Source organism: Vidua chalybeata, chromosome 22, assembly GCF_026979565.1.
Source record: "Vidua chalybeata isolate OUT-0048 chromosome 22, bVidCha1 merged haplotype, whole genome shotgun sequence".
Taxonomy (NCBI): domain Eukaryota; kingdom Metazoa; phylum Chordata; class Aves; order Passeriformes; family Viduidae; genus Vidua; species Vidua chalybeata.
The window spans coordinates 7362949-7378669 of NC_071551.1; the positions used below are offsets into that span (position 1 = coordinate 7362949).

The 15721-nt window shown below is 45.7% G+C and overlaps 1 protein-coding gene across 4 annotated transcripts in view; it reads right to left on the bottom strand.

Annotated features, from left to right (window-relative positions):
- Nucleotides 1-15721, bottom strand: part of RERE (arginine-glutamic acid dipeptide repeats) — a 173698-nt gene that overhangs the window by 124987 nt on the left and 32990 nt on the right. Inside the window, exon 1 of one of the 4 annotated variants that reach the window (XM_053963017.1) lies at nucleotides 10597-10768. The exons of the other annotated variants lie outside the window; for them this stretch is intronic. The gene's annotated coding sequence lies outside the window, so the exon portion shown is untranslated. Of the gene's footprint in view, nucleotides 1-10596; nucleotides 10769-15721 lie in introns of those variants that run through there. 4 annotated transcript variants of the gene reach the window in all.

Consider the following 15721-nt stretch of genomic DNA (forward strand, 5'->3'; position numbering starts at 1 on the left):
TAATGCAGGATAACTCCCCTGTTAGGGGAGAACAGGCCCACGGGACCTGCAGAACAAGAACAATTATCTGGGGAACCTGAAGTCATTTGGAGCCATGAAAACATCTGCATTATGAGGTTGCTTAACAACATTGAAAACAGGAAAAAAAAAGTTGAACAAAAACTTGTTGTTCTGCACAGCAATCTATTTTGAATAGATAGACAGACTTTGAGAAGCAACAAGGGTAAAGCCTGAAAGCATGCATATGGATTTCCTGACAGGCAAGTCTGTGGCAAAAACAGAGAAGTCTGTAGTATTGTTACTAAAATAGGTGAAATAAAAACACTCCAAAGTGCTGTAAATTCAGATCTGGGAAATATCAACAAAGAAATCAAAGCATAAAGAGAAATTCCTGGCACACAATAACAGCCAAGCTAATGGTAACAGGAAAGAATCCTTCCATGGAACAGAACCATGTGTCCCTCTGGTTTTATGGGATGCCTGATTACTGAAGCCACCAGTACATCACGCTTTGCTGCCTGTAGGTCACTTATTTTAAGACAAAAATGAATTCTGCACAATACTGACCACATTCATTTGTGGTGTTTATAGAACCAGCCCATTGCTGCTTTGCAAGTGGAACTCATCTCCAACTCTCAACTAATTCCAGTTTCCATCCTAGATTTTATTTTGGTGCCTCCATCTCTGGAACGTGTCTACCAAACTGTCCCTCCCTGCATGTTTTTAGCTGAGCTTTTCTCCATTGGAAGTTTCATTTTTAAATGGCTGAACACTCAGCTGTCCCCTCACAATCCTTTCATCCTCCAGAAAGCTTCAAACTATAGTTATTTAAATCGCCCAAAAGAGAACTAGATCAGGTTATTTTTGGAAAACCCCTTTGAGCAGGAAAGGCAAAACCTCTGGTCCTCAGCCACATGAGCTGTTTTATTTAACTCCAGACACAGTTGTGCATCCCAGCTTCTCAAAAGGGAAGAGTAAGTGCAGGGTGGGCTCCCACCACGAGCTGCCTGACCAGACATGCCCAGGGAAACGTGCCTATAATTAAAGCCATTTCTCTCTAAAGAAAGCAGCATCCTGAGATTTAGAGACCATGTGTAAGACTAACTAAAGCTGTGCCACTTGAGCGCTCCATCAATTCCCTACCAGCAGAAACAAAGAAATCCTGCTCCCAGTCAAAGGGCAGAGGATGGTACAAGGTTATCAGGATGAGCAAGAGATATTAAGAGGACATTTTTTTTCTTGTCCACTGTTTTAAACACTTTATGCATAAGCATGAAGACAGATGATATTTCTGTCTGGAGAAGCTGCCTTTAATTTCAGCCATTGGTCTCATTTTCTCCGAGGAGAGGCTTATTTTGGTTAATGACAGAGCAGACGTCAGAGTTCCCTTCCCTGCGAGCTGCTGTAATCAGGAGATTAAGTGTGCTTATTCATGTGTGAAATGCAGGCCTGAGCCCTGTCTCACATTAGAGCCTGGCTGCAGCCTATTCCTCATCAGCTCAGAATGCTTAACAACTGAGATGGATTCAATTACACCTGGCTTCCTTTATTGCACGCACAGAAACACTAATAAATACCCAGCATTTAAAGCAGTAAAACCTCGCTGCTGCAAGGGTGACCTTTGATCTTTAATCTCCGGCTGCACGAGCAGGTTCTGCCACGAGGCAGCAGGAAAATGATTTGAGAAGCAAACAGACACAATCCTGTGCAAGGAAGAATAAGCACGAAGTTGTCAGACAAAGGTGCACTGCTTAAAAATAAGTTGGTCAGCAGCAGTCCTACACAAGAGCTCCTTATCCCTCCGGGTTCCTGCCCAAGGGCTCCAAACACGTGTTAAAAGGTATTTGCAAAGAGGGTCTGTGTTTCAAGGGATCATATGAGCTCTTGCATGACCTTAAGTGAGAGAAACCAAAGCTGTCAATGTCAGCCTTTGACTTCCAACATATTTTCACCCCAGAACTGCGTCTGGGAGTCTCCCACACATCCCAGTGCCCGAGGTGAACTTCCCAAAGAAGCCCCACACTGCCCAGCTCCCAAAGCCCACAAACACCAATTTCCCAGTGCCCCAAGGCCATCCAATGGCTTCTCACTGCACAGACTTTCACAGGCTTTTTCCCTTCAGTCTGCTTTGCTTTTCTGGAAGTCAGAAAGGTTCCTTCTAAAAAAAAAAAAAAAAAGAACATAGTTTCAAAGACAACTGACAAATTCACCTTCTTTGCAGCCACATCACTGCTCCTGGGCTACAACCAACTGAGCTCCTGAGTAATTTTAAGCACTATTTTTTAAAAAAGGACCAGCTCTCACACATTGGGGGTTTCAACTCTATAAAATTCTGTTCAAACAGCAACACCTCTGCTACAGCAGTGACCCCATCAGTGCCCAGCTACCTACTGCTAACAAGCCCACCTGTAAGGGGCTTCACCACTGGCCCCAACTTCCACGAGAAGAGGGAAAAAAAATATTAAAGAAATGCTCCAAGTGATTAATCTGCTTCTAATCTACACCAGGAGGAAATACTTTAACACTGCATGAAATAACTTCTGGCTGTGGTCACGCTTCAGACATTAATATCATTTCTCCTGGCAGGGCTCTCAGCAGAGGCTCTGAACTCCAGCGTGGCTCAGGCAGGATCTGCTGTGGCAGCACGAGCTGGATCCCTGTATTTGGGTCTGATCTTGTAAGCTGCTGAGAACAAGGCTGCAGAGTAAGACCTTAAGCCATTAAGCACAGAATAACCAATGCAAATAACCACTAAGCTACACATGAAATGTGGTGGCCTCCTTCACGCTGTGGTACCACCACACCTCATCACTTGCCACCAGCAAAGCCAGGACGTGGCAGAAGTCCTGTGGCAGCAGGTTGGGTTTGTGGCCTCATACACACGAAATAAAACTGAAAAATAAAAAAGAAATCTTCCCAGCTTTTGTAATGACACACTAATACTCCATTACATGCAAATGAAGATCACACAAGCCACGTCTCACACTGAAAACACCCTCCAAATGGAGGCTATTTTCCTGAAATGAAGCAATATGAAACTCCTGACTCTATTTTCAAGGTGAAGCTTTAAGGTTAGACACCACTAACAGCTCTGAAACAACACTAAATGTTTAATAAAGCAACCTGCAGTCTATAGTGCAGGAGACACCAGGCTGAGCAGAGCACCATAAACTGCTCAGAGCAGTGTTTGATCTATCTCTGACCAAGGAAAGTCTTTCAAGACCTTTTTTATTCCCACAATAACAAACTGGGGTTACCACATCTCCTTGTTCTTTCAAATGAAAACCTGTGATCCCTCAGCAACCAAAGACAGCCAAACAAATTACATGATTTATTAGGGATCTGATGCACTGAAGTTTTCCTTGTAAAAGCTCAGCTTTGAAGACTCTTGACTGTGAAGTTTCCATCATTTCCTGCACGTGAGCAGAGAGCAGCTGAACAAGCAGGAGTGAGAAGGATGTCCTGTCAGGCAGTGTTTTCTGAAACACTAACCTAATCAGGAGCTGACTTAAGAGCTACTTTCAAAATACTACACAGGAAAATTCACTAGGTGCCAGTTGCCCAAGCAACTGGGACCTAATTAAATGCAGCCAGCACTTGAGGGATTAGGCAGCTCTCTCCTGCCGTCCTCCAGCCTCTCCCCTGAGATAACACACACAGCTATGCTCAGATTTATTACTTGCTGACTGCTTCTCACATATGCTGATCTGGCCTTTGAATCAGAATGAACTTGGCTAGAAGTGACATTTCAAAACTGTTTTCAAAGTTATGTACTATTTTTTATTCAAAACATGAAATAAGAAGTAATGCCGAGCATTTTAGTATCTAATGGTATTGATAAGACCAAGAAAAAAGAAACTTTTCGAAGGGTATTTCTCAAGCTCTCAGCCCAATGGCCAAGTGAGAAACTTTTCATTATTTCCCACTAGTGCTGTGTGTATTATTTCTTTGTCCATGGCTTCCCAGACAGGGATAACTCCACACTTGCTGCTCAGAGTTTAAAAAAAAAAAAACTCCCATAACAGTTTTTTTGGAGAGGGGACAAAAAAAAAAAAAACACCACCAAACCAAAACCTCCAGAAAACAACACATCAAAGCAAAAACCCCAAACAAAGCAAAAACCACAGCAAGAGTTCTAAGAAAAAATCCCTATATAAATCTAGACAAAAAAATAAAAAAATCCCCTAACATAACCACTATCTTCCTCACACATTATGCTTCAAAACAAAAATACACCGAAGCTGTCCCGAGCACTGTTTGGGCTGGAAAAGGCAGGAAAATTTCAACCCTCTCCTAAAGATAACCACCAGGAGGTTTTTATTATTTATTTTGCATCTCTCCAGGGCTGAAGCACTTGTTTATGTGCCCGAGAAGAACAGGTAGAACACTTTAAACATCCATGGAAGGATGTGAGAGCCACAGCAGCTCTACATCCACCCCAGTGAGGGTAACACAGAGCAGGAAAAGCCCTCGGAATTTTATTAACCTGACACACAGTGCTCCTAATTCAACTCTCTCCACTTCAGCTGAGTTGTGCACTGAGCAGAGATTTCCCTGGCAGGAACTCTGTCACGCTCCTGGAATCCTAAACCACGGTGGAGCCCCCACGGGTGAGCAGAACCAGAGGAATATTCACCTTTGGCATCTCAGATGCCACAGCAAGCCCTGGGAAGAGAAGAGCCCAGCCAAAAGCGTGGATTCAATCAAGTGTTGTGCCAAAACAGAACTTCATACAGCAGTGTTTGTTAAAAAAAGCCAAAGTCTAAAGTTCAGCGTGTACATGTTTAGCTGCATTCCCATTTCTGTTGCTGACTACAGGCTCTAAAAATCCACAGCAACTGCTTTTAGCAACTCGTGGAGGCTGTACATCTTCCTAGGGCAAATACAGGCACCAGAGGACACACCTGGCACGGCACACGAGGTCCCAACCCTCCTAAATTCCAGTGAAACTACCAACCCCAAGGTAAATCAGGCCTAGTTTGATTTAAAAATCACAGCTGTATTTATTTTGCACGTTACTGTAGTCACAAACTACAATAATTCAAACCACAGATCTCATTTTCTTTGCACTAAAGACTAAAACTTATTATTTTTTTAATCTTAAAAACTTCACGGGAGCACTGGGTCGCGTGCTCCTGAGTTACAAACTGGGCACTGTGAGTGGGTTTTTTCCAAGCACCACCTCTGCTTTGCCAGGGCAGCACAGAAGCACCAAGAGATGAAGCTGTAAAAGCCCTGCAGCTCCTCCATCCCTTCACTTGAAGCCAGAACACGCTGCACTCCCCCAGCAGAAAGAGAACAGACCCAAGGTGAAACACTGTCAGGATCTGAAAAACCTCCCCGAAACCCCGCAGAAACAGATGGCATCATTTGGGTTTTAAATGCTGCTTAGCATTTCCAGCTGCAAGTGGCAAATACCAAACATGCTCTGAATGTGCAAATGATGAGATCAACACAAAGGGGAGAAGCAATTCCTGGTAAAGACAGGCACCAGAATGTGCAAACAGCCTGCACCCCATTTTCATACACCACTCATAATGACTTTATTGCACTGGGAAAGGGCAATTGCTTTCCCAACAATCTGATAACCTTGGGCTGCTCTTAACTCTTTAATACCAGTTTTAACGACAAGCCTGGGCTGGGGCTTCAATTCTAAGCCAGTTACAGCAGTCTGATATTAAACACACAGGAAAATGAGTTCTGTCTCACATACTCTCACACTTCAGCACACAAGACATCAAAGAACATTCAATTATTAAGCAGGAACTGCCATATATATATGTAAAAAATCCATTCCCAGCTCTAATCTCAAAGGAATAGCTTTATTACCAGGAAATGGAAATCTGATTTTTGGCTTCTTTGTTAGATTTCAATAGGAAAAGGAGCAAATACGGTGTGTTTTGACTGCTTGAAAGAATAAATTCTGTAGGGATCTGTTACTATGTCAAACTCAGGAAAAAAAAATCCCCAACCTTAAGTGCTTGAATTGTATTGACTCATGTTATGGCTCAGTCATTTCCACACTGATCTCACTGCTCACTGGGGCACTGTGCTCATCAGGCACTGAGCAAAGCCAGGAAACTTCTCAGCAGAAACCACAGCTAACTGAGTTCCCAGGTTCAATCTGTGCCTGGCTTCAAAAATCTGCTGTGGGCAGGAACAGAAAAGCAGAGAACTTCCCACAGTAAGGACAGAACTGCAGATGCTGCTGGAACACTTACTGCCTATTAGCAAAATTTCAGTTTTATTTCAAAAAAAAACCAAGTCATTTTGATCTCTGCAAATAAGCAGATTCACAAAGGAAACACTGCCAAAACCAAGACATTTTTTCTTGCTAGTCTCAAGAAAATTCAAATCAGCACTTAAGACAAAATATATTTCATGTACAAAATTGGTGTTACAGAAGCAGCAATTATCTACACCAAAATTGGTTGCTTTCAGTAAAAGCTTTACCTAATCACAGCTTTTTACAGTCAGCTCATTTTTTTAAAAAAGGGAAAAATAAGGAATGAAAAACCTGTAAGTATCAAAACTTCTAGATCCCAGTACTAACACATTCCAGATTTGTTATTTCACACTGTATTGTCATCTTATGAAAATGAAAGTGATATCCATTCACATTCAAAGACTAATTAAACCAAGTTTCCTCTCAAAATTTGCCATTCCTTCCCAAGAGAAGAGCACAGCTACATCGTTAATGCTGAATTTACAGCCTCCACTTCTTCTGTACTTCTGCTAACATTAGAAAATGCCTGAATTCCAAACACACCAATTACTCAAAAAAACATCATGACAAAATCTACACATCACAATCAAATACTATCCATCCACTAGTAAAACATTTCTCCAATTACCAAGCCCTTTCCTTGGATAAACTTGACACAAATGTTTCCTAGGGAAGGCCAGCTTGTTTTAATCATTTACATTTTCCAACCCTATTTGTTCTCACTTTGTATCCAAAGGTCAGAACTCAAACCACTACTCCAGGCAAACTTTGGAAGGAATACTATTTCTGTCCACTCTTCTGGAAAGAGTTTCACTTCTGCTAAGACAGCTGAAGTATGATAAACCAGATTTCCCTCTGATTCATTTCAAGATTCCTGACATTATTTTTCATGCAGTTGTTCCGATAGCATGTATTTTATGGGTCCTCTTTATTTATCACATCATTAAAGGCTTTTCCAGTCTTTAGTAACAGAGAAATTTGTCCTGTGCTCTGAAGTACTGGAGAAGCAGCCAAAGGAGCAAGGCTAAGCAAGGTCCAGTTGACATGAGTTTGGATTATGCAGCTCTGCTGACACAGCCCTGCTTCCCCAGTGCCCTCCTGACATGCTTTTATACACATTTATAAAGATTTGCACCTTAATCTGCCTGTCAGGGGCTGCTGATTACTCCAGGTAAGGCCTCCCCACTGCACTGAAGGTTTATATCCACTTCCAGCAGAACAGCAGGGCGCCTGCCTACAGCGCTTTAGCAACCATTTCTCATTTTATTTACCTTTAAAACACAAAACAGAACTGCTCAGTGCTCTCACGTGTCATTTACTGAGTCTGGCACTTTAAATACACAAGGTTTGAGCAAAAATAAAAGTTACTTCAGAGCAGGAATAGGTGTCTAGGCCAAAACATTACAGCTCACAAAAACTAATAAAAGTGATGTGCAGCTTGCTGACCCCGTCCCAGGCGTGAGCCACCCCCGGGAAAGCAGTCGGGCTTGGCAGTGCTTCCAGCAGCACAGGCTGCAGAATTCCTGCTGCCAGTGCCCAGAAAATGCTGCTGCTCCTGTCCCATATCCCTGACCCTCAGCCCTGGGGCCACTCACAGCCCTGAGAGCAGCTCTCAGCTCAGCAGGACTGGGATTTCTTTAACCCAACGGGGAATTCTTTAACCCAACGGGGAATTCTTTAACCCAACGGCCTGCCTGGGACCAGCAGCAGCCCAAACCCCAGCTCCAGGCAGGGTTTGTCAGTGGCCACTGGCCAGAGTGACACAGCCACCAGGCTGGGGACTCCAGCAGCCCCAGGCAGCACCTTCTAACCTGTCTAAAATAGAGTTTATTCCAAAGTTTGCCTGGAGTTTGAGTTCTCACCTTTGGATGTGAAACCTAACCCTAACTGTGTCAGAGCCCAGCCTAATGCTCCAAAGGCACAGCCTTCATTTGGAAAGCACTTGGCCAAACCAGCACTGCACAACCTCAACATCCTGCACCCATTTCTGCACCCTGCCTTCACAGCTGCTTTTCTTACCAGTCACTGGCTCTCAGAAATATCCTGTCAGCCACATACATCAACAAGTGACAAAAAATGCTGCTCTGCACTGTTATAAAACTAAACAGTGTGTGCCTTCTAATCCAACATACACCATATCAGCAGAACCCCCAACATCTCCCGAAGAAGTCCCAGAACAATTAACAATTAACATGTGCACACTGACCCAACACTCAGAGCCAGCTCTATAAAGCTGCAGAGCCATTAAAGAATTAAACAGTAAGAAATGTAGAGGTCACTTCTGCCTACTCTGAAGCAGAACAATAGGTAACATAATCCCCCTCCACCCGAAAGACAAGGAGGTTTAGGATTAGGTCAGTGATAAACAGCTTATTTCCTTCCCCACACAGAAATCAAACCCAGGCTCTCTGGCAGGGAGCTGTTAACCACACATCAGGAGACAAAGCCCCATCTTTGTCACCTTTACACAAACAAAAGTAAGCAAAAGAGGGTTTGAGAGGCACATCAAGGCATTCTCTACAACCTGTAGTAAAATTGCAAAGAGGGGCGATGCGTTCTGACAGAACAGCTGTACACATCATTATGCTAATTAAAATTAAAGTCTCATCTACTTAGCATACAAGCAATTCACTGAACCTTAGTGACAAAAGGAAGGAACCATTTCCTCAAAGGGACGTAATCACACACAACTGGAACAAGCTGTCTGCTTACACTGAAGGCCACAGCAGAAAGGAGATAGAAAAGTATTCAAGAAGCAGTCCTGGCTATTTTAAGCAAAACAAAGCACTATCAACTCTAAAACACACACAAAGGAAGTGGTCGGATAGATTACGTCAGCCCTCGCCTCAATTCATAAATCCTAACCACAAAACAAGACAAATTCTGAACTGCCTCTCTCTGGAATCCTGTTTAAAGCCAATACACGCAGTTTGGGTCTTAAAATACGCTCTCGAACAACACTCGCTGATGCATCACTTCCAAACAGCAACCGGGAGGTGAAAAAAAGCTGTGCAATCCAAGTGAATTCTATCGTGCTGCCAGATCAAATAACATTTCGGGAAGTGCCTGCCAAGCACCCAGCCTGCCAGAGCACAATGAGCACTCAAGTGCTCGGGACTGAAAACCACCTTTCACTGCTCCCGGAGATCTTTATAAAATAGTTTAAGCACTACCAAATTACAGCGTTGGAAAAACAAATACGAGCTTTTAAATGCTGCTCCTGCACCATGCTCAGCTTGCTGTCAGGCATCTCAGACGTCTGTCTGCTGAGAGTCACTGGGCACAAGGATGCGAAAACGCCACTGCCTGCAAGAACAAAAACTGGGAAAAATGTGGAGTCGGTTGCACGTCTGGAACTAATTGCCTGCAGATTAACGGCTTTCCATTGGAAAATGCTGTCTGTGGGGTTTGAAACCCGGCTGACTCTAAACTGGCTTCCCAGAAGAAACATATCTGTGCAGCATCTGAAACTGCACTTCACTGGGCTTCTCTTCGCCACTTTCTGCTGCTTCAGGCCAAACATTAACGTTAAGTTTAAAACAACAAAGAAAGGAATTAAGTGGCCTTGTCAAGCGCCATTTCCACTCCCCGACAATTACAGCAGCCCCATATGGCTGTAAGGACCATCCAGCCACACAATGCCCCACGCAGGGCAAAGCCACATGGACTCAGACGAGCTTAAAACCAATTGCAAAACAAAGCAGAGCTGGCTTCTTCCTCAGGAAACAAAGTGGCCGAGCGGGTCTCCTGTCACTATCTTAAAACACCATTAAACATCGTTTACAGAGTTATACCACACACTGTCCCAATTAGTGCTTCAAAGGCATTCCATTGTACCAAGCGTAATGAAAAAGTACTTTCTTCCAGGAAAAAGAAAATGCAATCCTTATCTCCTCATCCCATTTGCTTTCAAAAAACAGAATTAAACACAGCAGTCCAGTTACCCGAACTGTTTATATTTAGAACAGGGAGGCAAAGCATTTGTTATGGAAAAATAAAAATTAAAAAAAAAAAAAAAAAAGGAAAAAAAAAAAAAAAGGAAAAAAAAAAAACCAAAACAACCAACCCTGCAGCCTTTAGAGCGTTCTGAACTTCCCAGGCCAATAACAACCTACCCACGTCTCACCTACCAAGTCGATCCAACTTTTTCTGGGAAAAAAAAAAAAAAACAACAACCACACAAAAAAACTGGAGCAACCCAAAGCGAAAAAGGGAATTAAGCCAAGCCTTTCCTCCATCCAGGCAGTTATCGTTAGCCAGGTAACAATTAATCAACTTGCAGAGCAGCCTTAATTCTCCTGCTGGGAGTACAACTTGCAAGGCACCGAGTCACCCGATCCATCGGCTCCGGGAGCACGGGGGGCACTCACCGCGGCTCCGGCTGCGGGCGAGCCCCGAGCCCCGAGCCCGAGCCCGGCCCCGCTGCCGGCGGCGGAGCCCGGCGGGAGGAGCGGCAGCAGGAGGAGCCCGAGGAGGAGGAGGAGGGCTCCGGGAAGGGCAGGCACGGAGGAAGCGGCGCCGGCAGGCGCAGCTGGTGAACAAAAGGAGGCCCCTCCGGCGGCCGGCAGCTGCGGCCGGAGCCGAGCGGAGCGTCCCGGGCCCCGAGCCCCCGCCCGGCCCCGCTCCCGCGGCGGGCTCGGCACCGGCTCTGGCCCGGCCCCGCTCCGCCTCCCGCCGGAACCGGGAGCCCCGTGATTGATGGCAGCGCTGCAACAGCGCGCTCAGCGGGAAATGGCACGGGCGAGCGGAGCGGCGAGCATCCCCCGGGCCCGGCCCGCGGGACGGGGGGGGGGAAATGCAGATAAGGCAGCCCCGGCACGGCGGGGAAGCGATCCGGGCCGGGGCCACGTTCTCAGCCACTTTGCACAGGGATTTGGCTGCGCTGCCTTCAATTAGTGAGCCATTTTGTTCAAAAGCTATCCTACGACGCCTTCCTTCCCCCCATTAGGAGCAGAAATTCGTCTGCTTTTAATTGTTTTTTTTTAATAAAGAAGGAATAATTATCTGACTGTGTATCTCCACGCAGACCTGTAACTCATCTCCCAATGTCTTGTGTTGGTCCTCAACACCACAGCCATGACCTTTCAGTTGTCAGTACCGCCTTAATTTTAGAGCTATTTCCCTTGCAGAACAACATGCAAAACAAGTCATCTGTGTAATCCATTACCTTGGGGCAACATACACTTTATTCCTGCCGAGCAAATCCATTTCCTAGCTGTACAGTAATATTTTACCTATAAAATAAATATGGGAGTACGCCACAGCTGAGCTAGTTTTACAAAGCCAAGTTAAAAAAAAAATAGGAAAAAATGATAATCATTAAGGTTCACAGACCCGGTTAATTGGAGCAACACCCTCAAGTACTGCCTGCCAACTTCATCTTTCCAGAGGATGCTAATTATTTGTAGTTGTGTATCTTCCCGCTATTTATCCATGCCCATTTCTACCATTTTCATACTAGAGCCCAGGAGTCCTTCAGCAGACAAAGATCTAAGTTTGAAATTTATTCTGTACTTTCTAGAAATAGCTCCCTAAAAGCTGATTAATTCCAACGCGCCCTCGCCGCGTCGCAGGGCTGCTGTGATCAATACAAATCGAGGGTGGTGCAGCACGAGCTGCACTCCTGCAATATTCATGGTACAACAGCTCCTGAACTGGAGCCTGCCTTGGCCAGAGCTGGTGCAAAACACGCTCTGTAACCAAGGAGCCGTGTGATAGCCCCAAAGCTGCCAGAGCTGAAACTCAATCCTCCAGTCAGCACAAAGCCACCACATCGCTCCTCAATTTCCTCATCAAATGTGGCCCAACACCTGGCAGATCCTAGAAGGGAACTCACTGCTCCAGAGCGTGTTTAAATCAGCCTCCTAATGACTTCCAAAAGAGCTCTCCAGCAGGAAGTTAATTCAGGCCAGGTTTCATCATTTGAAAAATACCCTGTTTGATGGTTGTTGTTCAAAAATACCTTATCCCTCTAGGGCAGGTGACTCAGCCAGCTTGAATCACAAATCCCTAAAGTCAGTATGCATTGGGAAAATGCACTCAGATAATAACAATAATTTTAAAATGCGTGGATTTCTTTGTATCCCGTTAGGATGAAAGTTGTTCCAAACAGTGCAGAGCACAGCATCTGGCAGTCTGAGCACAGCAACAGAACTGGAGACTATTCTTGAATCTCAGACACTGTCTTGCAAATCCAACACAAACCAACTTCTGAATTCAGCAGTGTGTGAGATGGCAGAGAAATCATCTCAAGTCCCATCTGTTTGTACACAGCATTCTGGAGATCCTTGAATGAGCAGAACAGCCACAGCACTCAATCACCGACATCAGAGACAACTCAACTTTCACTAATTGGCTTTCCTAGGAGATATGGAGATCTGCCCCCATTTCAGAGACTAAAATAAAAAAACATGCACAGAGTACAGCCTCAAGCTCCATTTTGCAATAGGGACTTTTTATCTTTTGAAAATGGACTATAAAAGATCTTTTCCTGGCCATGAAATACACCTTTGCTAGCCACAACATTATAAACTTACAACAGCATTTCTTTTTGTATCCCTTCTGAAAGCTGGATATCTGAAAAGGGAGGGGGAAATGTGAGTTACAGATTCACAAAGCCCATCAAGACCAGGCAAAATCTACTTCCACATGGATCAGGAAAATACTCTGGGGAAAGAGGAGACCTTGAGTGGAGATCCCCTGGATGGACAGGGCTGGAACCACTGCCCAGAGACCTCTCACTGCACTCTCTGGTGTTTGGTCCAGCGTGCATCAGTCCTCTGGTGTTGCACAATGGAACACAGCTCGACTCCAGCGCCTGCAAAATCCATCCCAGCTTTCTTGGCAGGCTCCATTTATCAAAACAAGCCTGTCATGTCGAGTACCATTAACAGATAATGAACTGAGACAAGGGATGCAGTTACAAGCAAAGCACTCCGCATGCTACAGGCCTGAGCACACAGCCAAGGGAGCTGATATTTACTATAAACATCATAATTAAATAGAACACCTAGCTGAAGAAACATTAAGGTCGTGACAATAAACAACAGAAGCTGGAAATCTGAAGAAATAAGGCTTTGACTTGCTGTCAGTAATTCCTGACACTGCTCAAAGGCGTGTGCACATCCAGCCCTGCACACCTTCTCTTCTCGCAGCTAAAATCTGGGAAGCACCTGTTAACTCACAGCTTTGGCTTTCAGCGCTTCCCCGAATCCTGTAACACTTTGTATCCTGTACCCACGCACTTCAGCTCATGAAAGATTGAGCACTGAGAAGTGACAGACAGTGTATCTTCAAAGGGCTGGAAAATGTGCTGCTTTCGAGACACACGACTCATAACAAACGCGAATAATTCATAACTTCGCACCAGTCCGACCCTATTGGAAGAATATTAAACACAGACACACAAATTGGAGGAATATTAAATAAAGATGTAATCCCTCCAAGACACAAGACCTATCAATCAGCAGCATTCCCCACTTCTTACAGAATGAGCCATCGAGCACACACAAACATTCCACCCGCTGGAAAAGCCGCTCCAAAGGAGCAATTCCGGCTCTCCCAGGTATCCAAACACTTGGAACACAAACTAGCCGTAAACAGGCTTAATGAGATTATACAGATTAAGCGGGTACATTAAGTTGGTTTTTTTCAGAGGTACCACAAACCCTTGGGAGCAGCTCCCTCTGACTCGGGGCTCACCCACGCAGTCAGGTTTCAGAGCAGGCTGGAGAACTCCGGTGGCTCACACAGACTGAACACAAAGAAGCCTTAAACTCCTTTTAGGAACACATGGAGACATGAACAGAACAAGTGTTTCCTAAAAGCCAATCCAACACGACTTCCCAGCTTAGGCAAGCAGCGAGGCTAACACTAACCCCCTGCTAAGCTGGACCTATTTTTAAAAGGGGACTTATCACTGCCTTCAGAGCTCCACTAAATCAAGGTCTCCCCTCAGATCTGGCCTTGGGCAGGGGGGAAAGAGGAAGGGAGTAGGTTCATGGAGAACAAACTAACAGCTTCGTGTTGTCCCAACAGTGTTTTCCTTGTGTGTCATCAGTTGCAGTGCTCATCACAAGTTTCCCAGTCTCTGTCAGTGGTGTAACCCCAGCCAAAACCCCCACGGTGCCTCCAGTAAAACAAAAACCTGACACAGAGGCAGCTTAAACTGAAAGTGAGCTGGAGAATTCCAGGGGCCAGCGGTCACCTGGAGATCTCTCAGCAGGGGAGAGGAATCGCTGGCTGGGCTGCCAGCAGGAAAGGTCACCTCCCTCTGCTCCCAGCAGCAGCACTGAGTGTCTGTAACCCATTTCTGACTGTTTGCACTTGGACATCAAAGCACCTGGGCTCTATCTAAACACAAAACCTTTGGTCAGGTGAGAGGTGAGGCTCTGTTCCTGTGTAAATAATGCGCTGTTTTCTTGGCACAAACAGCGAGAGGAACCGATACCCAGCTCTTGACAAGACAGTTACTGCTGTCTGCACACAAATTTCTTCAAATCCGCTCGCAGCAGGAGAAGTCGTGCCTGCACTTGCAGATCTGTGAGCACCCACAGGAAACCTGCTCTGAGCTGCAGCAGCCACAGCACCAACCCAGCCCCTGCTCCTCAGTTCCACCAGGGTGCTTCTCCAGCCGCTGAACGCAGCCTGTGAGAGGAAACCCAGGGCACTGCTGTTCCTGCCCCAGCACAACCCAAAGGCCATTTGGTGCTGCAGTGCCAGCCCAGGGAGGCTGTAAGTGCTGTGAACTCTGCTGTAAACTCTGCACACAGCTAAACAGCCACGGCCACTTCTGCTGCACCACATTTACACACACAGCACTTCTTACAAACCTGTATTTTCATTTACACTGTAACTGCTGGCATTGGGATGGGCCATTTCCTTGCCTCTTTCCAATCCCCAAAAGGAACCTGCACCCTTTACACACCATGGACCTTAAGAGGCTTGGCTTTTTTTGCTGGGTTAGATTTTGTTTTGCTGGGGTGAGGTTCCCCCTGTTAAACCGAATTACCAACACTATCGCACATTTTATGGCTCAAGAACTGTGGCTCCTTCCCTGTACTTGCCTGGTGCTCAGGATGTTCCAGGTGACCTCTGACCAAGCTCTAAGCCCTCACAGGTCCTGTTAAACTCCAGCACCACATCAGCACTCTGGGGTCAGAGAGCCCTCCCAAGCACAGAACAGTGTGAGCAACTTCAGCCTCTTCCTGACGACCCCTGGGCCCCACAATTGCAGGCAATGCCCTCCTGTAACTGTCACCAGCAACTGCCACCAACTGCCCCATGCCAGCCCTACAGGGTCACACCTCTGACAAACCCAGCTGACCACGCAGGCACGCAGCTCAGGCAAAGCACAAACACAGAGCAAAGCCTCCCACAGAAATAAACCCAGCTCACTGCCAGCACCTGTGCTCCTTGCTGCTCCTTGGGAGGTAAAAGCTGCCTGGGATTGCCCCTCAGCCTTGGTGCTGTGACACAGCCCAAAACTGGCACAGG